This window comes from Setaria viridis, chromosome 6 (assembly GCF_005286985.2).
Source record: "Setaria viridis chromosome 6, Setaria_viridis_v4.0, whole genome shotgun sequence".
Classification (NCBI taxonomy): Eukaryota; Viridiplantae; Streptophyta; class Magnoliopsida; order Poales; family Poaceae; genus Setaria; species Setaria viridis.
In genome coordinates, this window is record NC_048268.2 from 30,204,674 (window position 1) to 30,228,758 (window position 24,085).

General features: G+C 47.1%; 1 pseudogene; it reads right to left on the reverse strand.

Annotated features, from left to right (window-relative positions):
* Positions 1 to 7,213: 7,213 nt before the first annotated feature.
* Positions 7,214 to 9,022, reverse strand: LOC117861898 (germin-like protein 8-13; annotated as a pseudogene).
* Positions 9,023 to 24,085: the final 15,063 nt, after the last annotated feature.

Sequence of the window (24,085 nt, forward strand, 5' to 3'; positions counted from 1 at the left end):
GCTAGAAGCCCCCTTTTCAATAATGGTTTGAGTTTCACTTTTGTTCAACATAATCATGCTTCCAATGCCCGTAGGGTCAACTTCAACAGAGAATGTTGGCTTATGCTTATTAGGTTTCCTATTGACAACCGCTCTTCCCATGAAATTGAGGACTCCATTAGATCTTTTGGCAGGATGATTCTCTGGCAGAAAGATGATGTTTTGGCCAGGGTTATTATAAAGGCTAGAGTCACGGACCTTGTGGACATTCCTCACTACTTAATTCTGTCAGAAGGAGATGATTTTGAAGGTGTCTCTTATACAGTGCAGTGTGAAATCCTACAACAGAACATGCTGGGAGCCCAATTACAGGATGAGGATATACCACCTGGAGGACCAGATGGGGATTTTATTTTTCCAGGCTTCCACTTAAATGCTCAACAACAACAAAACCAGCCACATAACCACAATGCTGATCTGGAGGGTCCTGGGGGTCAGCTACCAGATCTAAATGACAATCCAGATCAAAATAACATGGCCATTGAACAGGAGGAAGAAGAGGAAGAAGAGGAAGGGATGGATGAGGAAGCTCTTTTAGATATGCTCATTGAGGAGGCTCAGGCAATTCATGAGGAGGAAGAGTGAGAAGAGAAAGAGGAACCCCAGGTCATCTTGGACCTCAACCTTAATGTCTCACCACCACCACCTTCCTCGAGCTCCTCTGAGCAGAACATTGATCCCCTCCCAATAGTGGTTTATTCAGGAGGGATCCCCCAGGCAATTGCCTTCAATCCAATTGTTCAACCTCTTGAACAGGCACCAGTACATCCAATGGGTCAAGCAATGGATATTCATGCACAGCAGGCTGCCATGCAAGATGGACCCTTAGTCCATCCGGAGATTGTTCTTTGGCTGCCTGCTAACAACCAACCAGGGCAGGTCATGCCAGCCAACCAGATTGCTTTAGGCCAGCCCATGGGGAACATCAATGTTAATCTTGTGCTGTTACCAGAATCTCAGTGGCATAGGGACCCAGTATTGGCACAAAAGAGCAACAAAAGTGTGATTATTCCAGAAACGCCCTTACCCTCTGTGGAGTCAAATAGAAAGGATTCGGGTGCTCTTCAGAACCCCAACCTCTTTCGGCTTTGGGCCCAGCATTTCTCTCCAGTAGGCTGCCCTGAACAAGCAACCCTCATCCCAGCGGATTGGGCCTCCTTCTTCATCAATATGCTGCTGTCACCTCAGCATTTTGATTGGGCCAAAAACGTTCTTGCTTCCTCTGCTTGGAACTTCATGATCAGCTGTGTGGACAATCCAGCGATGATGGCCTTCAACATCCCACCAGTCTGTCCCAGAACTAGTCCCTTGCCTTGTCTCAGTCAGGAAGGAGAAGATGCTATCTCTACAGATTCATTTGTGGATAAGACTCCCAAGACAACTCCTATGAAGAAAGCTAGGGAAAGACTTGGGAGCTTGGTGGCTCCGGAATGTGAATCATCTGTCAGAAGGAGTAGCAGAATCAAGGCTAGAAATGAAGGATTTCGCGCTGCTACCTGCCAAAACAATAATTGCTTGGCCTGCCACTCCAAAGCTCCCATCTTATCTCCAACTCACATTCAAGGGCTGGGCGAAAAGGTATGCAGTATTGACTCGTCCAAAATCTCCTCTGCTAACTTAGCAGCCAAGGCCAACCCCATGAAGGTGGTAGGTTCCAGAAGCTCTTCATCATCCCAGGAGTCACCGAAGAAGGCCAAGAAGTCCAAGCACCAAGGACCGAAAACTGGAAATTGAAAGTTCTATGGAGGATGTTTTATTTTTTAGACTTTGTCTGTTGGTTATCATGTCATGTTGCAATTCACTCCGTATGTCAGCTGCAAACTATCTTCGGCTGCTGTTTAGGGGACTCTTTTGCTGGATCGTTGGTGTTGGTTACTTGGTTCTCATGTTTTTTTTATCTCAGTGCTTGCTTTTTTCAAGGGCTGCCATGGTTTTCCCTTCCTGGTTTTGAAGGGTTCATTGGTTGGGTTTTATTGCCTTCTTGGAGTGTGGGACCCTTGGAAGCGAAGTTCTCTATTTTTTGATCATGAGTCGTAAACGATTATGGAATATCCTATCCTGGAACGTGAGAGGTATTAATTCATCGGTCAAATGGAATGCGATAAGAAGCAAAATTGTGGAATCGAATGCAGACATCATCTGTTTACAGGAAACTAAAAGAGAGACCTTCTCTGACGCTTATCTCAGGAATTTCTGTCCTTCTCCTTTCACCCTTGTTGATTTCATACCGTCTATAGGCAATTCAGGAGGTGCCATTATAATTTGGAATGATAATAAGTTTCATGGCCAACCCATCTTTCAAAATAGATTCGCTCATTCAGTGGAATTACAATGTAAGTTGTCAGGGGAAAAGTGGATTCTAACAAACATCTATGCTCCATGTACTCCTGAAGGTAAATTAGAATTTCTGGATTGGTTCAAGAGAATTAGGATGCCGGATGATGAAAAGTGGCTAGTGGTAGGGGATTTCAACCTGATAAGACGTCCTTCGGACCGAAATAAGCCTAGAGGTCATCAGCAGGAAATGATGCTGTTTAATGAAGCCATCAGCCGCCTGGGGCTAACAGAGATCCAACTCAAAGGAGGAAAATACACTTGGACAAACAAACAGGCTAACCCGTTGTTGGAAAGGTTGGACTGGTTCTTCTCATCTTCTGCCTGGATTTCAGTATATCCAAACACTTGGGCAACAACCCTTTCAAGAGACTCTTCGGACCATAATCCATGTGTCATTTATATATCAAATCTTATGCCCTCCCCTCAGGTTTTCTGGTTTGAAAATTATTGGATGTATCATGAACAATTCAATGACATACTGCATAATGTCTGGACTTCTCCGGTTTCATTTTCTGACAGAGCCCAAATCATTGGTGCAAAATTCAAAAAATTAAGAAGAGAGCTTAGAATATGGAAAGCAGGGTTACCAAGTCTGGCAAAAACCATTCAGAATACAAAGGAGGTCATTCTTTTCCTAGACATTCTTGAAGAATCTAGAGATCTATCTCTACAAGAATGGAATTTAAGAGATGTTATCATGAATCACCTAAAGAATCTTCTACAGCAACAGAAAATGTATTGGCAACAAAGATGCTCCATCAATTGGGCTAAAATGGGTGATGAAAGTACCAGGTTTTTTCATGCAAAGGCCTCCATACGAAACAAGATCAATCACATCTCGTCCCTACAAGATCAAAATGGATTGATTGTCAAAGAACACGAGGATAAAGCAAACCTCATTTGGGTGGAATACAAAAACAGAATGGGCAGGTCGGATTATAGCCACATGTACATAGACCTAAGTTCTACTCTCTCTCCATCAGAAGGGCTACAAGCTTTGGAGGAGTCTTTCTCCAAAGAAGAAATAGATGGAGTCATCAAAGAGTTACCGGCAAATAAATCTCCTGGCCCGGATGGTTTCAATGGGGAATTCCTCAAAAGATGCTGGCAGGATTTGGCTGAAGATTTTTATGCTTTATGTGATGACTTCCATAATGGAGAAGTCTGTATGCGTAGCATCAACTCATCTTTCATTACCCTTATTCCGAAAAAAACTGGCCCTTTACAGGTGAACGACTACAGGCCAATATCACTGTTAAACTCATCTCTAAAGCTCATCACAAAAATTCTAGCGCTGAGGCTTCAAAAGGTCATCTCTAATCTCATTCATAAGAATCAATATGGTTTTATCAAATCCAGGACCATACAGGATTGCTTAGCATGGGCTCTTGAATATCTGCACTGCTGCAAATCTTCAAAGAAGGACATCATCTTATTAAAATTGGATTTTGAAAAGGCTTTTGACAGAATTGAGCATAGGGCCATCTTAGAGATCCTCAAACACAAAGGCTTTGGAGAGAAATGGAATGGATGGATTAAGGCCATCCTGGATTCAGGCACATCGTCAGTACTTCTCAATGGTGTCCCAGGTAAAACCTTTCACTGTAAAAGAGGGGTACGACAGGGGGATCCTCTATCACCTCTTCTGTTTGTGCTTGCTGCTGACTTACTCCAATCCATTATCAATAAGTCTAAGGATGATGGACACCTCTCTCTTCCGATACCTTTGAGAGCAACCAATGACTTCCCCATCGTTCAGTATGCGGATGATACGCTTCTCTTCATGGAGGCCGACCCAAATCAGCTAATCCACTTAAAACACCTTCTGGACATTTTCGCGGAGTCTACTGGACTAAGAGTTAATTACAACAAATCCATGATGATTCCCGTAAACACTCAGCAGGACAAGCTTGATCTTTTGACTGGTATTCTAAATTGTCAAACAGGAACTTTTCCTTTCACCTATCTGGGTCTACCTCTGGGGCTCCGTAAACCGAATATACAAGACTTTCTCCCTTTGATCAAGAGAATAGAAGGGAAACTAGGAGGTATATCATCTATGCTTTCGCAAGGAGGGAAGTTACAGTTGGTGAACTCAGTGTTAACATCCTCAGCTATGTTTCAGATGGCCACTTTGAAGCTACCTAAAGGAGTCATCCATCAGATTGATAAATTTCGCAAGCACTGCCTCTGGCGTGGTTCAGATCTAACATCCTCCAAACCGTCTAAAGCGGCTTGGCCTTTAGTCTGTTTACCCAAATCCCAAGGGGGATTAGGGGTGCTCAACATATCTACACAGAATGAGGCTTTACTTTTAAAGTTCTTACACAAATTTTTCTCCAAAACGGACTTACCTTGGGTCCATCTATTATGGGACAATCTGTACAGCAATGGTACTCTCCCGGGTGTTCAGAGGAAGGGCTCTTTCTGGTGGAAGGATATTGTCAAGCTGCTCCATAAATTCAAAGGATTTGCTTCTGCTAGGGTGGGGGATGGAAGTACTGTGCTGCTCTGGCATGACCTGTGGAATAATCATGTCCTACAATCTGAACTTCCCCACCTCTTTTCGTTTGCCAGAAACAAAAATATATCGTATCACAAGGCGATCAACACGTCAGATCTCGGTGTCCTGTTTCACTTACCTTTATCCATAGAAGCCCATTCGGAACTTCTTATGTTGCAGGATTTTATGCATAATTCAGTTTCTCAGGAAGGCTCTGATACTTGGACATACATCTGGGGATCCTCAACCTTCTCAGTCAGTAAAGCTTACAAGACTTTAACAGGACAAAGGGAAACACATCCAATACATCGCTGGATATGGAAATCGAAATGCCAGAAAAAGCACAAAATCTTTTTCTGGCTTCTGATTATCGACAGGTTAAACACAAAAGATGTGCTACAAAGAAGGGGGATGCCTTTGGACTCAAACGTCTGTGAAATGTGTATTCGTCAAAAAAGGGAGACGATAACTCATCTCTTTCTAAGATGCAATTTTGCAAAAGCCTGCTGGAACTCGGTTGGGATATCCTATGTCTCTTCAAGATCGTCTTTGAATATCTTCAATCAGATCAGAAGGCAGATGAACACTGCCTTCTTCATGGAAGTCATCATTCTAATGACTTGGAGTATTTGGACCACAAGGAATGACTGGACCTTTAATAATATGGATCCCTCGACTTCAGGAACTCGATCTAAGTTCTTGTCTGAGCTCTCGTTAGTGGCTTCGCATAGGATGAATTCTCTTTTAAGTCAGGCTTGTTTTGATTGGATTCTCTCCCTCTGAATCCCCTTTTGACCTTTTTCTCTTGTTTGTTACTCGGTATTGTAATTTTTTAAGAACTTGCTTTAATATATTTCAGTAGGGCTCGCCCCTCCTGTTTCTTTCAAAAAAAAAAATTCATGCTAAAAACTCTCAAAATGGTACAGTAACATGCCTTTTACTCTCGGCGGCTCGGACCATGAAAACCAATATTGCATCACTAATTTTATAGCTGTGTAACATAGGGTTTCAGATTACTGAAGCTCAAATAACATACGAGTACTACATATAATAGACAAGATCGCACAGTAAGGGATTAAAGCAACGCGAAGGCCATGACTGGTCAAATGTGGATACCAGGGTCTAATCAAAACAAACAGAAACTACTCCATCCGTTCCAAATTGTATTGTAGGTGCATAGTTTTTCTATGCACATATGGCGTATGTCTAGGTGCATAATAATATCTATAAATTTAGAAAAGAAAAAACGATCTACAAATTGAAATGGAGGGAGTACATGTTTTATGTGCTGGATCTACTGGACAAATCGAAATATAGTTCATGACGACACCGATATAGTACATGTTTCATGGAGGGAGTACATGTTTCATGACCATCCTGACAGCGAACAACACAAGTGGCGTATGATCAGAACCTGCGTCTGATGATGCCTGGAATAGGCCGGGGGCTCCCTGCTGCGCTGGTGACCATGTTTGCAATGGAGAAAATGTATCTGATTCCACTTTTGGTCGAGAAATCTGGTGATGATGTCTATGTGGTAGTGTTGGGTGAGATGTATTCGAGCTGCTGGTAGGCTCCAGTTGAATGTAACGCTTATGTCTGGGATCGAACCTGAACTTATGTGCTAAAACACTGGCCTAGGGTTCTGTTGCAATGCATACGGACTAGGTGCATATTGCTCCTGGAACTAAGAAAAAAGAATTGATGGTACTGCCGGGCCGCACTAGCCACCAACAAAACTCTCAAAAGATCCATTACTCATCCCTTTCCCACGTTCATTACTTGCTACCTGCACACTGTAAACTGAAATCAGTACCATCTAATGCTTTCCTCTCGGGCTCCTGCTATATGGCTCAGTGGTGGTAGGTTTTGTTAGTCCGGCGGATTACGATTTAATTCATCTGTATGGAATAAGGGAGCTCGCAGACATCAAGTTAGTTTTGTTCCTTTTGCTTATAATATAATTATTTGCTCTGTAATTTTCTATAATTCTATCGTAGTTATAGTGATATAGCATTCGTCTGTCTAGTGATCCATCACGACGACGACAGCTATAAACCATTCCTGGAAGCCCACATCCACAACCACATTTGTCTTGGCCACAAAAGTTTTGGTCGACCACACATATTCTCCACTTGAGAGATACTTGTGACGACGACATACGTTCAACATGACAGGGGTGCATGCGCGCATGCAGATTATTCTCTCACACGCCACAAGTCCACAACAACGAGCAACGATAATCCTGCCGACCGTCGGGCGGTACTGCACTCAGGCCGAAGAAGACCTTGATGAGCTTCAAGATCTCCGCGATGCTCATGAAGGTGACCTTGTTTACGACGGTAATGCACTCGGACCGAAGAAGGCCTTGAGCCTCATCACCTCCGATTTTTCGATGAAGGTGACCTTGTTGACGCGCGTCCTCCGCCGTCAGGGTGTTGCCGAAGAGCGCGTAGTCGGTGATCTGCAGGCCGGGGTTGTCGCTGCTGTACGCGGCGAACCCCACCGCCGTCTCGTTGCCGGTGTTGTACTGGAAGTGCAGCAGGCCCTGCGGGAACACGAAGAGCTCGCCCTCCCTCACCTCCTTCACGTACACTTCGTTGCTCTCGGCGCTGATGAAGCCGGCAGTCATGCTTCCCTTGAAGACGAAGAGGAGTTCGGAGCCTTCCGGGTGGGAGTGGAGCGGCACGACTCCGCCAACGTGGACATCGACGCGCGTGGCGGCGAGGCCGAGCCCGTTCACGCCTGGGAACTGTTTGACGGTGGCCGTGGCCAAGCCGGTGTTGAAGGGGGCGATGGTCGGGCCGGCTTGGGCAAGGGCCATGCAGTGGAAGTCGTCGGCGGTGACGGCGGGCTTGGGCTTGCACGGGTAGCCGGACGGCGTGTCGGGGAGGAGCAGGTTGGCGACGCAGAAGTCCTGGGTCAGAGCGAGGGAGGAGAAGGGCAGCAGCAGGGAGAGCAAGCAGGGGATCGACGAGCACAGCGGCCTTGGGCGCCATGGCTACCGGCCTGGCTAAGCTAGCTTAAAACTGCGCGTCCGTGTAGGTGTACTACAAGGTAGGATAGCTAAGTGCGTGTGCTTGGATGTGTGTGATTGTTCAGGTGTTTATATAGGAGAATCGGTGTCTTCATGTACTAACAAATGTCCACGATCGAATGAGTACATCTGACTACGTTGGTCAGCTCAAGGCTGCGACAAATGGGCATTGTGTGTACGTTGGCCCATAATTAAGCAACGTACTAGTACTAGAGCAACGTTTGTCCATATTGTGTGAGTAGAGCTACCGTTGCGCCCACGTCGGCCCTGCTCGGCGACTCGGGCGGCGACCGCGCCACCAGCTTCCGCCGCCCCCTCCCTCCCCTACCTCCCCTGTCGCCGCTGGAGGGGTCGGTCGGAAGTCCGTGCAGGCCCCTAGGATGGTAGCAGCAGGGCTTTTTTTTTCATCGGCGCGCGTCGCTTCCGGCGGGGGAGCGACACGGAGAGGCTCCGCCGGACAGGCGACGGTGGCGGCACAAGGCGGCGGATCCGAGGTGAGGACCGGATCCGCCCCCCCCGGTTGTCGGATCTACAGCATACGGTGGCCAACACGGACAGAGCGGCGGCGGCAGGCCGCAACACCGGGCCTCACTGGGCGAGGCCACGAGTGGCTGACGGGGTCGGCGAGCGGTACGACGTTCAAGTGGAGAAGTGGCGGCGGGCCGCGCGTGCACGAGATGGTGACGGCCGCGACGTTCGAGGAGCGGCGTGATGAGGTTTCCTCCGTGGGTTCAGAGCAGCCGCGGGAGGAGACGAGGCGGTAGAGGTGACGACGAGCGCCTTGTGCGAGACGTGCCCCTGCCGAGGGGCGTGGGCAGGAGGTGGAGCAGCGCCAGCGCGTGGTCTGGCGGGAGGAGGCGGGAGAGCGGTAGAAGAAGCGGCTCCTGGGACCGGCACGGCTCGGAGGCCACGCGGTGGAGCACGGCGGCGAAGGCGCGCGCGAGGCGGACGACGAACGCCGAGAAGCTGATCGGTGTGTGGGAGAAGCTGCGCTGGGAGGAGCCCGTGCTGAATGGGGGCCGACGACGGTCTGTCTTGCTCGCGCGCCGATGCGGTCGGACGGATAGGAGAGCGCGAGGCTCAGAATGAGGCGACTGTGGTTGCATGCGGGTTGGCACCGGGACAGCTGGTGGTGGGAGTGGCCCTTCTCTTCTCCTCGTCGGCGACACAGATCTATAGTTTTGCGGCACTGCCGTGGTGGTGGGGCCGGAGGGTGCAGGGTACGCTCGTGGTACCATGGTAGTGAGGCGTGATGTGCCGAGCCATCCTTATGGTGCAGATGTCACGAAGGCGACGGGGAGTGAGAAGTTGTTGCAAGCGATGCTCAGCGGCAAGTCTGAGATGCTGGGAGGCGCGCCGCTACCGGGAGGAGCGCGGCCGGAAGAGCACGCGGTGGCTGGAAGGAGTGCGGCGGCTGGAAGGAGCATGGCAAGTGGACGCGGGGCATCGGCAGGGAGGTGCAAGCGGTGGAGGGCGCTACACGTGGGCAGCGATGGAGGGCGGCGATAGAGACGGAGGTGGAGGTACGGCGGCTTGGTGAGTGGAAGCGCGGCAGCGGAGTCGCCCCGGCTGGGTTCCTGTAGTGGTGGTCCGGGAGTGCCAAACCATGTACATGTAGCGAGGGGTTGTATTGCTCCGAGCGAAAGTCCCCACTGGCCTTCGTGCTGGTGGACTTGATAGCGGCATCCTAGAACATCGTTTTCCCCGTTGGGGGCGTCATGTTAGAATTACGACCCTGCTGCACGGGATTCTCTAGGTGAAAACCTTGTCCAGATCCTGGACGAGCGATGGTGGCACCATTGGTGTTGTGCCCTCCTTGGAGGCATCATCTCTAGAGGCCCAACTTGGTTCATGGCATTGCTAAACCATTGACATGGGAGGTCATAGCCGAGGGCAGCATCTCCGCCGCGTAGTGAGCTGAATGGGTGTTGTCGACCTCATGTGCAGGTGATCGAAGCTATGGTGGCGGCTAGGGGTTGTTGCATGGTTGTCGGATTTGGCTGCTAGCAGCGGACCGCGGCGGCTGACGTTGCTTGGCAGCGGTCAGCGGCCTGATGCAGCAGCAGGAACCTCCACTGAGCGAATCACGTCTTGAAGCATCGACATAGTAGCTCCAAGACGGCCAGCGTCAACCTCGGGTATCTCTTCAACAATGAAGTCCTCCAGAGGAATAGATGCTATAGTCAAAGGTTTCGGCACTATCCCTATCTCTACAAGGATAATCTCCTCAGCATCCCTGCACCAACAAAGTATCACTGCATGACTCCAAGACAAACCCAACATCATTCAAAAAGAAATGAAAGCTCACCGGGTTGAGCGTGGCGGCAGTCGCACACGTTTATTCTCGGCGACAGGCGGCCACGTACTAGGAGCCGCGGGAACAGCCGCCGGCACCGTCCTCTCACCAAGACCTACAAAACCGAAGTCAAGACTACAGTACTACTCAAATGAAAACAATCGGAAGGGACAACGCTTACCACTGGTGATCACATTGGACAGCAAGGTACCAGTAGCAAGTACTGGTGACACCTCCTTCGCTGTACCCGCTACTCCAGCAGGCAGCCCCAGGACCGCCTGGTCAGCAACGGGCGGCATGGCAGCCGACGGAGTTGGCACGGTTAACTCGGGGGCTACCACAGTTTCTGTTGATAGCACCCTCTCTGGCACCGTGTCAACAGCCGCATCACCGACTTCAGGGTCGGACACGGCCATTTCTTCATAAACGGCCTCATCTGCAGCCTTTACGAACCAAAAACAAGATTCATCACATCAATAACGAATTTCAAGATCATCAGTAATACACAAGTTACCGACTACACACTTTGGTACCCCGAGACTTCTCAGGGGTTGAAGCAGACTTAGCCGCAGACATCTTGCGGACTACTCTACGTCTCTTAACAGGAGGAGAAGGCTCGTCCTCCGACTCCTCGACGACGGCTTCCGACTCTTCTTCCGACTGCGCCAAGTAGCCGGCAAGAACTCGGGACTTCAAACAACAAATCGGTGTCAGTAAAAAGAATCACAAGTCAAAGAAGAACAAGTCAGGAGGAAAATACTTACCACTTCTAGCTCGTACCAGGATTCATACTGGCGAAGGGCTGCAGGGATTACTGGTACTCCCAGATAATTCCTAAAAAACTTAGCCAACAGCGCCTCTACATCATCATCAGATATGTCATCATCAGACATACGCGATGGATCCTTCAGACCTCCGTACTCACTTCCCGAGTGAGCACGTTTTTGAAGTGGCTGGACCCTTCTCTTCAGGAAGCTGGCTGCCACGTTGATCCCAGTCAAACCGAGTACCTTCAACTCGGTGATCTGCTGCATCAGGAGATCAAGCTCAGGGGTGTCCTCGGGCTCGCTGACCCAGTTTTCCGCATGCTTGGGCGCGTGACTAGTCACCACAGGCAAGCGAGGATCATGGTTCCCGATGTAGAACCACCTTTTCTTCCAATCCCCATGGGAGTCGGTCAGATTATACTCAATATACGCATTTGAGTTCCTGAGTTGGAACCCAGCACCTCCAAAGACTTCCGTCCGCTGGGCACTCGGCTGAGGCTTGCAACGGAACAGTTTCCTAAATAACTTGAGACTTGGAGGTACTCCTAGAAAAACTTCGCACAGATGTACAAATATAGACATGTGCAGTACTCCATTGGGATTCAAGTGGACGAGCTAAAGATTGTAGTACTCGAGAATACCTCTGAAGAAGTCGGAGGTGGGCACGACCAGTCCCCTTTCCACAGAATGAGCAAGCATCACCGTCTCGGCAGGATGTTCCTCAAACTGCCACGCATTGGGAAACACGGGGCGCCACTCAAGGATTTCCTTCGGCTGAAGGAGCTTGGCATCAACTAGTGCTTGGACTGCTTCCTCCTTCATCACCGAGTGTTGCCAAGTTACCCCAGGTGGCGGCGGAGCAGTCTGGTTCGTCGGCCCCACCTTCGGCGTCGGCAGCACCAACTCCTTCCCCTTCTTGGATTTAACCTTGCCCATCGCCGGAGCCTTGCCTTGGATCTTCTCGGGTTTTTTGCCCATCTTCTTGGAGCGCATTCGATGGACTCAACCTCAAGTTAAGGAAGAGGTTTCCACTCGGATCTATCTCAAAAAGCGGCAATGGTGGAGGCGGCAGCACTGGCGGCGGCGAAACGGCGAGCGAAGGCGCAGAGGAGGAGGAAGAACAGATCTAATGCCCCTGCGGTGTCACAGCAATCGAAAAGGATCTTTCCAGATTTATCTCCGCCAGCTCCGGTTTTGACGCGTCAGTTGCGCCACGGATAGATTAATTGCGTATTAATCGCAATAAATATCCAACGGTTACTGCATTCAACGGATTGATGACCACTTCAACGACAGGAATCGCCTAAGTGCTCGGGGGCTGCGGGTACCGTACCCGTTGGTCAGTTTTTTCTTTTTTCAAGATCTCCGAGGGTAAAATGGGCAAAAGCTGGTTTGACCCTAAGCCTGATTCTTCGACTCAACCTAAGGCTCGGGGGCTACTCCATATGGAGTGCGATTGACATCGCACCACCATATAAAAGTACTCGGGACGGGGACAACTCGAAGGAGCAAAACGAGTACCTTCCAGCCACGCGACAGTACTCGAACACTTCAGTCTGCAAAACTACTCGGGTAGTACCTGCAGTGCCCAAGACTATGGTGCACGACTACAAAGTACTCAGGGGCTTGTCGGGCATACTCCCCAGACCCACGAGTAGGCCTTAGACGGCCCACTAAGGGACGTACTCGGACATGATCAGAACAAGGATAGGTGTATCCTTCTCGGACTAGTCTTGTATGTTTATGGAAAACTACTCGGGCCGATACCGAGTAGAACTCTGTAATAGTACCCGACTAGGACTCAGACTTGTAACCCTGTCCTCCCGGGTATATAAGGTCGGGCAGGGACCCCCCTCAAACACAATCCTCAGGACCAGAACATACATCAATACAAACCAACACACAGGACGTAGGGTATTACGCGATCTAGCGGCCCGAACATGTCTAAATCATGTTCCTTGCATCACCATTGATTCCTTGATTCTCGACGACCCTTACTGCATAAAAGACCACCTAGGGTACCCCTAGGCGGGTTGCCGGTCTAAAACACCGACAGTGTGGGACTGCGTCGGAGGACGACGCTTGCGACAACGGCAGCATGGGATGACTGGGCTGGCAGTGGACTGCGGCGGGTTGCTCAGCTTAGCTGGGCTATTCGGTGCGGTACATCGTCGGAAGATGGCGCAAGCGACTTCTCTGGCTTGCTGACATGGCGGAGAAGGCTATGTACGAGGGTGAAGCAATGAGGCGAGGTCGACACTCTGCGGCGGTTTGGCTGATCAATTGAGATCTTGGGGAGCGAGGTAATATCGCTCAACACCCTAACAGCGATAAAAGAAACAGATCCGTAACGTGGAGTTCTGCGGCGGGCGTGGCAAGGCCTCCACGCATGGTGTATCTTCGAGGCGACGTGAGAAAGGCAAAGTCCAATGGTGGATATGGCGAGGTCCCCGCGTGTTGTGTTGTTGTGGCGGCGGCTGCGAGATAGTCTTCGAGAGGTCTGAATTTGGTGCTATCACCCTGTCAAGTGGACAGTGATGTTACAGCGACACTACGACAGAAGGTCCTGCATGGCAGTGGCCTTCTCGGTGCGGTACGTCTGTTTCTCGGTTCATCGTCGACGATAGGTTATGCTAGGAGGTTTCGAAGGATTCTTGACTGTGTGTATGGTGGTACGGGCTGCGGTAAAGCTACGGTTCTGTCGTCGAGGTGTTGTGAGGAGTGGAGTTCGGCATCGGTTGATGTACCAATCCAACCGGCCGAGGGGTTGTAGCATTGAGTTTGTGCCGTCTTTTTTTTTCCTTTTTATTGTTTTCGTCCGGTCTGAACTTCATCTTCTTTATTAATATAATCGGCAGCTCTCCTGCTTGATTCGTTTCAAAAAAGAAAAGGTAGCCCCGTCCAGCGTGGCTGATCCACTAGGTACCTTGTCTTTTAAAAATTGTTGTATCTTTTCAAGTAAGCTCTGATGGAAATGAATTTTAGATGAAATCTGTGGCTTTCATGAGAATCAACAAATTTGGAATTTTATCACGTTTTCATTCGAGACCATTTATATTAGGTGCTACAATGTTTAGATCTATATTTGTGGATGTAGAGATTGTTAGTAGTGTAAAACTGTAAATGACCTCAAAACAATATAGATCTACAAACTTGCCAATCTAATCGAGACCTATAATTCTTTATATGAACTTTATTTCCATCTGAGATCCTATAAAAACAATATGTTTTTAGAATTTTTCTAAAAGAACAAACTGCCGGTCAATAGAAATGAATCACCCACTCAAAGGGCAAGAATCCACGGTGGCCCCTTTGTGAATAGGGCAATAAGGTAAGAGTTTTGATATTTATATGTCGACATATTTTTGAAAGAAAATCCTTCGAATTTTTTGATGTTGTAAATGTAGTCACTTGATGTTGCAAACATTATTATCCAATGTTTAAAATATTTCATGATTTTAGGGGAGGAAATGTGGCGGATTCTCCTGATGTTACATATACTATTTACTATATTTCAATGTACTGTTCTTGCATGCTGCATAGTACTTCATGTTTCAATCATATACAATATGGACGAATAACATCTGCAACACCATATAATAACACATGCAACATCATAAAATTTAACAGAGTTTACTCCTAAAAATCTATCAACCGATAAATAGACGCTCCCATAAGATAACATGGGTTCGGTCCTCCAAGGCTTGTTAGAGCTCTCTTCAACATGCTCATGGCTAGATCGATCCGTTTTTGGGTACAATCCCATTTCTCCAGCACGGAAGTTGAACGGGCAGGCGAAATTATGTCATCCTTTCATCATACAATCTATATTCTTGTAAATTTTGAAAATGGACATTTATTATTTTACTAAACGGAAAATGAGAAATTATAAAAATACAAAATACAGGTTTTGTTGACAGGGCCAAATCTTCTGCTTGGGGATGCTCCGGCTTGGCCTACTGGCTAGCCCGTGGCCCGTAGAGGCATTTATGGGGCTGGGCTGCTACCCGCAACTTTAAAGGCCGAGGTGGTGATTAATTCCATTAGTTTTTGTGGACCGCAATTGATTGATGACCGCACTAGCCAGCTTTGATGGGCCGGGCTACATAAGGGCGGTAGCTAAGCTGGGCTGGTCATTTCCACCAATCCAACCAAATGCGACATCACGGTCTAGGATTGTTCCTAGAAAAATTACATAATTCGTTTGAATTGTGGGTCTGTATATGTCGAGTGCCAACGCCGCCTAGGATCTTCAAGCCGCCACCGCCACCTCGCTCCGCGGATGACTATGCATCGCATATGCGACAGGTAAACGCTTGTTGCCTGGGTAAGAGCAGGTACATAAATTTGGTCATTAGGGTATTTTCAGCTTGCTGCTGGCCCAAAACTGTTTAATGATTCGTTCGCATGCTTAATTATTTCTTCGCCTCATATTATATTTTTTTGGGAATGTGAACTTATTTGTTCGCTATTCATTTTGTACTGTTTGTTCTATACAACCAGTTGTTCACGGGTTTAACTTTTTTATTTGTCGTATATTATTATATTATTCGACAAGTTTAATCATTTTTTCGTCATGTATTCATAAATGTTTTTAAAAATAATATCCAAATATAGTTAAGTCGGATCTTGTTTCGAAGGTTTTATCATAAAAACATAATGGTACAATCAAAATTTAATTTTGATACTCGGTTTAAGATCTATGACTTCATTTAGATTCAGATTTGAATGCATGCTAGTGATATTATTGTTTTTGTTCTTTTCCTGCATGGTTCTATTTCTTCGTGCGACAGTGTCACCTTTGGCGATGTCTAGCAGCACACCTTCAGTCCCCTTCCTTTATTTCTTCCAACTATCTCGTCATTACCAATTAGATGAGTGGAACCGTCCCCTTCGTAGATTCAATTTTCTAGTAGGTCTTAGTTTTAATTTATATAGGGTTTGGTTTCCTTGATGGTGAGGTGGTGGTGACGATGGCCATGGGCGGAGCTACAGGGTATGCCGGGTGGGCCGCGGCATACCCTGGGACCCAGCACTTTACCAGAAATCAAGCTGCAAAAATCGATTCCCAGGCCCAACAAACGATGCAAGGCAGACGATGCCCAGGCCCAGCTTTTGGCCCCCTGCCGGTTGCGACTTGCGTTGCGTGGATACGACGTACATGTACTGTGTGCGAACTGCCTGCTTGCCTCTGGTACAAGATTGGCTCACGAATTGACGCATCAGACTCCACATCTCGACGATCACAACTCCTCTGCCGGCCAGGACTCTCGTCCTCCGCGGCTCCGCCGCCGGCCGCCGCACCAGGCCACTAGGGACATCACGTCTACGCAACCGCGCAACTGCGTGGGGGATTTTGTGCCGTTGCGCGAAAACTTCTTGTTGGAGGTATGCCCTAGAGGCAATCATAGAGATGATGATATTCCATTTGTATCCATGATTTGTATATTGTGTTCATTGAATATCCATTAAAGGCTACTTGAATTGATTTGCAATTATGTGAATTGTATGTGAAACTCTTTACTTGTATGGTTATTCTAAAGTTGTCCCTAGTCGGAGTTCATGTGAGGACACACATGAATATTAGACTAGCACATGTATTAGTTGATGACTATGTTTCACAAGTCATGGACATGGAGATGTTGAACTAATAATGTGGACACATGTGGAGACATGTGTTAGGACTGACCCAACACGAGAAGTAGTTCTCTCTTTAAACAACATATACGCTTTGTCCTTAGACCTGAGATTGTCGCATGTATTCTAGATGTGGATCGACCTACTTAGGGGCTATCAAACGCTACGCCGTAACAGGGTAGTTATAAAGGTAGCTTTCGGGTTTGTCAAGAAGCATGCTATGAGACATGGTCAATCAAGATGGGATTTGCCCCTCTCTGATTGAGAGTGATATCTCTGGGCCCCTCGAGTGATCGGATCCGAAAATGCATGGCCATGCTACGTACGGTTAAGAGTTAACCTACAAAGGGATTCCGAATCACAGGATCGAGAAAGAGCGGTCGGCTTGAAGCTAGACCAAATATCGTGAGGCAAAGGGAATAGCATGTATATTATGTTGTGATGGTTCGTCTGATATGATCTTCGTGTGCGTATAGGAGTTGACACGTCTTGCTAGAGGCCGCTACCGACTATTGGGCCGAGTAGGAGTACTCGGGCCATGTCTATACGTATCCGAACCCATAGGGTCACACACTTAAGGGGCTAGAAGCCCAATTCAGATCAGATCCGAGTTGGATTAGGTTTAGAAGTACTAATGGGCCTCGGACCCAGAGGCCCGTCAGGAACCTCTATAAATAGAGGGGTGGGGGCGCCCTAGGGTTTACACCTTTTTGGCGAAACACACCTGCCGCGCCTCCCACGCCCTCGCCTGTTGCAACTCGCGGATCTAGCATTCCGGCTTGCGACGCTTCCTCCCTGCACGTGTGGATACCTTGGAGGTGTTGCGCCTGCAGCACTTGGACGAGCCGCCGACGAGCCACCGACGAGCCACGACGAGCTGACGACGAGCCGCGGCACCGGAGGCGATCTTGCTGCACGTGGACGAGCTGCTGAGGAGCTGCTGGACGTGATCGAATACGTACGACTACGTTAATCGACTACGTACGACTACGTGATCGTCTTCACTGCATCGACGCATATCTACATCTTCCGCACCAGTAGTGCGTCGAGTGGTAATCCCGTGATCCTTATACGGCAGTTCTTCCTGGTTATACGCGGTAGAAATTTTGATTTGCGCTAGCGTAGCCTACCTCGTATCCCAACAGTGGTATCAGAGCCGTAGCTGCTTAGTTTTGGATTCGGGATGTGTGCATATGGAGATATGCGAGTTTTTCGTTTAATCTATGTCCTGTTTTTGTGCCCTTGTTGCAATGGTAGTGTAACGACATACTCCTACCGGTCGGTTTCCGCCATCGGAGTTAAGTGATACACGTAAATCCAGTTGCAGTGAGCGAAGATCAATATGATTGGTCGAATCGAAATCCAGGGTCATACGCCAGGCACATTAGATGTGCAATAGTAGATGGGATCTACTGCCGGGGTCGGGATTTTTGCCGTATGCGTATGCTTCGGTAAATCAGCCGTAACTTTTCGGTACGATCTCGGATCGGGGCGAATTTTATATGAAAATTGATCTACAGAAAAAGTTACACATGAAATTCAACCGCTTCGCCATTTTCGGCAAAATTAGATTTTCCAAATTCAGCTTGGAAGATGGAGTTTCGGGCACCTGAAGTTTAGAACGTTAGGACGCCTAACTCTGTTTTGCAGGATGTTTGTATGTATCTTGTGATCAGTATGGCCCCCTTGTGTATGTGATGCATGTGTGTAACTCATTCGTGACCTGCGTGTCGCGCGTACGGCAACACGGCAGGAGCCATATGTGTTGTCACTTTATTGTATTTAATGGTCTCCGTACCAATCTGTGATGATCCAAGCAACTATGTAATCTTCATTACTAGATTCTTTACTAGCTATTAGGCGTAATAGCATGCTCTAGTTCTTGGAGGACTCATCACCAGGAGGATGGCGCACATGCAACATGGAGATGGAGATCACCATGGTGAACAGGTTCTATGGAGATGGAGATCACCATATGAAAACGGGCCATACTGTGTCACAGCTGTGTGAATGCTATTCTGTTTATGTTTTACTTTCTGCATGCTGTGATGTTAGAAGTAGAACGATCCCTCACAAAGTTTAAGTTAGTATGCCCTCCCAACTAAAACTTGCACCGTCCCATATCTTGTACAATTAGTGGTGGGTCTATGAAATTAGGGTGCCACTAGTTTTCCTTGACTAGACGGGTTTGTGTCGGACACTTACACGCATAAGGGTTGGTTTGCTTAACAAGGTTATCTTAACGGTTAAGGACCTTGGGGCATAAAGGTTGGGCGCCGAGACATAGAGATGTCACCCAACAACAGGAGTCATATGTGATATGATTAGCAAAAGTTGCTTACCGATCTACCTCGTTTGCTAGCGGTGATGCTAAAGCTCACTAGTAGACTTGTTAGTTGTGGATCCTGAATCACTAAGTTTCAATAGAGGGATATTGATTTTAGTGGGAGTAGATTCTGTTAAAATAGTTTAATGTAATTTGCTCTATCATGGATACGTTTGTCTTAGTGTATTTTGCATTACTTTTGTTGTAGATTAAATGGCACCTAGCAACACCACCACATCGTTTGCTTTGCGTTCGGTCCTTGAGAAGGACAAGTTGAATGGAACAAACTACTCGGATTGGATCCGTAACCTGAGAATTGTTCTCAGGGTTGATAAAAAGGAAGATGTTCTAGACACCCCACTACCACCAGTACCTGCTGATGATGCATCTGCTGCTGTTAAGGCTGCTTACAAGAAGGCATTTGATGCTAATCTTGAGGTAAGCTGCCTTATGCTTGCTTGCATGGAACCCGAGCTGCAGATGCAGTTCGAAACAAATCATGAGGCACACGATATGATCGTGGCGCTCAAGGACATGTTCCAGACACAGGCTAGGACCGAAAGGTTCAATGTGTCCAAAGCCTTTCTGGAGTGCAAGTTAGCAGAAGGCGCAGCAGTAGGACCACATGTAATCAAGATGGTTGGTTACACTCAGCGATTGGAGAAGCTGGGCTTCCCAATGGGCAAAGAGTTGGCCACTGACTTCATTCTTTCATATCTTCCGCCTAGCTATGGGAACTTCATCTCGAACTACCATATGGATGGGACGAAGAAGGGTTTGAATGAACTGTGTGGTATGCTCAAGACAGCAGAGGTGGACATCAAGAAAAGCGCTAGTACCAGCCATGTGATGGCTGTACAGAACAAGCCTAGCTTTAAGAAGAAGGGCAATTCTTGGAAGAAGAAGAGCAAGGCTGGAACGTCCAAGCCAAACCCACCGCCCAAGGTTAAAGCTGGACCTGGACCTGCTCCAGACAAAGAGTGCTTTTACTGTCATGAACTTGGTCACTGGAAGAGAAACTGCAAGCAGTACCTAGCTTCGTTGAAGAATGGCGGAAGTAAGAGTACTTCTACCTCAGGTACGCTTGTTGTTAATGTTATAGACAACATATTTCTCGCTGATACAATTATTAATTCTTGGGTATTTGATACCGGATCGGTTGCTCATATTTGCAATTCGATGCAGGGAATGATAAGAAGTAGAAGCATGGAAAGAGGAGAAGTTGATTTCCTCGTGGGCAATAATGCAAGAGTTGCTGCGTTGACCGTCGGGACGATGCAACTCCACCTCCCGTCAGGATTTATTATGGAGTTGAATAATTGTTATTTTGTTCCTAGTTTAAGTCGAAACATTTTGTCTCCTTCATGTTTGATGAAGGATGATTATTCATTTGCGAGTGAAAACAATGGTTGTGTGATCTCTAAGAATAATATGTTTATGGCTTTTGCACCCATTGTGAATGGATTATTTGTTTTAAATCTTGATGGTTCACCTGTCTGTAATGTAAGTGCTAAAAGGCCTCGGCCTAATGATTTGAGTCCTACCTACTTGTGGAATTGTCGTTTGGGTCATATAAGTGAAAAACGCATGAAGAAGCTCCATTCTGATGGACTTCTAGCTTCGTTTGATTTTGAATCATACGAGACATGTGAGGCTTGCTTGCTAGGGAAGATGACCAAGACGCCTTTCACAGGATTTCCTGAGAGAGCAGTAGACTTGTTGGAACTCGTACATAGTGATGTATGCGGACCAATGAGCACGACGGCTAGAGGAGGATTCCAATACTTCATAACTTTCACTGATGATTTTAGTAGATATGGCTATGTCTACTTGATGAGGCACAAGTCTGAAACCTTTGAAAAGTTCAAGGAATTTCAGAATGAAGTTGAAAATCAGCGTGGCAAGAAAATTAAGGCCTTACGATCTGATCGTGGAGGCGAGTATTTGAGCCACGAGTTTAGCAATCATCTAAAGAGTTGCGGAATTGTTCCACAACTTACGCCGCCTGGAACACCTCAGAGAAACGGTGTGTCCGAGCGACGTAATCGAACTTTGTTAGACATGGTTCGATCAATGATGAGCCAGTCGGACCTACCGTTGTCATTTTGGGGATACGCTCTAGAAACAGCAGCTTTCACACTTAATAGGGTACCATCTAAATCCGTAGTTAAGACACCATATGAGATATGGACTGGAAAGGTTCCTAGTTTGTCTTTTCTAAAGATTTGGGGATGTGAAGTGTTTGTCAAGCGACTTCAGTCGGACAAGATCACACCCAAGTCGGATAAGTGAATTTTCGTGGGATATCCAAAGGAAACTTTGGGATATTATTTCTACAACCGATCAGAAGGCAAAGTGTTTGTCGCTCGGAACGGGGTTTTCCTAGAGAAAGAGTTTCTCAAAGGAGAAAAGAGTGGAAAGACAGTGCATCTTGAAGAAGTTCAAGATGAGCCGATCGGGCAAGAATCAATGAGTGATGCTAACGTAGCAGAACAAGTTGAGATACCCATGGCAAGAGAAGCACCGCCACAACCACGAAGGTCGGCAAGGCTCCGCGAAATGCGGGAAATATTATTGTTGGACAATGATGAGCCTGCGACATATGCAGAAGCAATGATGGACCCAGACTCCGAAAAATGGCAGAGTGCCATGCAATCCGAAATAGAGTCCATGGGAGACAATCAAGTTTGGAACTTGGTTGACCCGCCTGATGGTGTTAAAGCCATAGAGTGCAAGTGGATCTATAAGAAGAAAAAGGACATGGATGGAAATGTTCATATCTATAAAGCACGACTTGTCGCAAAAGGTTTTCGACAAGTTCAAGGAGTTGACTACGACGAGACCTTCTCGCCCGTAGTGATGCTTAAGTCCATTCGGATTATTCTAGCTATAGCTGCATATTTCGATTATGAGATATGGCAGATGGATGTCAAGACAGCTTTCCTGAATGGAAACCTAGCTGAGGACGTGTATATGATACAGCCCGAGGGTTTTGTCGATCCGAAAATTGCTGGAAAGGTATGCAAGCTTCAGAGATCCATTTATGGATTGAAGCAAGCATCTAGGAGTTGGAACATTCGTTTTGATGAAGTGGTCAAAGGGTTTGACTTCACCAAGAACGAAGAAGAGTCTTGTGTTTACAAGAAGGTTAGTGGGAGCTCTGTAGTATTTCTAATCTTATATGTGGATGACATATTACTGATTGGAAATAACATTCCTATGCTTGAGTCCGTAAAGACTTCACTGAAAAATAGTTTTTCGATGAAGGACTTAGGGGAAGCGGCATATATTCTGGGCATTAAGATCTATAGAGATAGATCGAGAAGGCTAATAGGTTTAAGCCAAGATACTTACATTGACAAAGTGTTGAAGCGGTTCAGCATGGAAGAGGCAAAGAAAGGGTTCTTGCCTATGTCACATGACATACATCTCAGCAAGACTCAGTGTCCTTCAACTGCTGATGAGCGGGATCGCATGAGTAGAGTGCCATATGCCTCGGCTATTGGATCTATCATGTATGCAATGATAAGTACTCACCCAGATGTTTCATATGCGCTAAGTATGACAAGCAGGCACCAATCTGATCAAGGTGAGAGTCACTGGACAGCGGTGAAAAACATTCTTAAGTACTTGAGAAGGACTAAAGATATGTTCCTCGTCTATGGAGGTGAGGAGGAGCTCGTTGTAACAGGTTACACCGATGCTAGTTTCCAAACCGACAGAGATGATTCAAAGTCACAATCAGGATTTGTGTTCACGCTGAATGGTGGTGCTGTTAGTTGGAAGAGTTCCAAGCAGGAGACGGTGGCCGATTCTACGACAGAAGCCGAGTACATCGTGGCTTCGGAAGCCGCGAAGGAAGGTGTTTGGATAAGGAATTTTCTCACTGAGCTTGGTGTGTTTCCGAATGCGTCCAGCCCATTGAATCTCTACTGTGATAATAATGGGGCAATTGCGCAAGCAAAGGAGCCAAGGAACCACCAGAAGAACAGACACATAATGCGGCGATTTTATCTCATTTGAGACTTCGTTAACCGAGGTGAGATCAAGATATGCAAAATACACACGGATCTGAACATTTCTGATCCGTTGACAAAACCACTCCCGCAGGCTAAGCATGATGCGCATGTAAGAGCTATGGGTATTAGGTACCTTCTAGATTGACTCTAGTGCAAGTGGGAGACTGTTGGAGGTATGCCCTAGGGGCAATCATAGAGATGATGATATTCCATTTGTATCCATGATTTGTATATTGTGTTCATTGAATATCCATTAAAGGCTACTTGAATTGATTTGCAATTATGTGAATTGTATGTGAAACTCTTTACTTGTATGGTTATTCTAAAGTTGTCCCTAGTCGGAGTTCATGTGAGGACACACATGAATATTAGACTAGCACATGTATTAGTTGATGACTATGTTTCACAAGTCATGGACATGGAGATGTTGAACTAATAATGTGGACACATGTGGAGACATGTGTTAGGACTGACCCAACACGAGAAGTAGTTCTCTCTTTAAACAACATATACGCTTTGTCCTTAGACCTGAGATTGTCGCATGTATTCTAGATGTGGATCGACCTACTTAGGGGCTATCAAACGCTACGCCGTAACAGGGTAGTTATAAAGGTAGCTTTCGGGTTTGTCAAGAAGCATGCTATGAGACATGGTCAATCAAGATGGGATTTGCCCCTCTCTGATTGAGAGTGATATCTCTGGGCCCCTCGAGTGATCGGATCCGAAAATGCATGGCCATGCTACGTACGGTTAAGAGTTAACCTACAAAGGGATTCCGAATCACAGGATCGAGAAAGAGCGGTCAGCTTGAAGCTAGACCAAATATCGTGAGGCAAAGGGAATAGCATGTATATTATGTTGTGATGGTTCGTCTGATATGATCTTCGTGTGCGTATAGGAGTTGGCACATCTTGCTAGAGGCCGCTACCGACTATTGGGCCGAGTAGGAGTACTCGGGCCATGTTTATACGTATCCGAACCCATAGGGTCACACACTTAAGGGGCTGGAAGCCCAATTCGGATCAGATCCGAGTTGGATTAGGTTTAGAAGTACTAATGGGCCTCGGACCCAGAGGCCCGTCAGGAACCTCTATAAATAGAGGGGTGGGGGCGCCCTAGGGTTT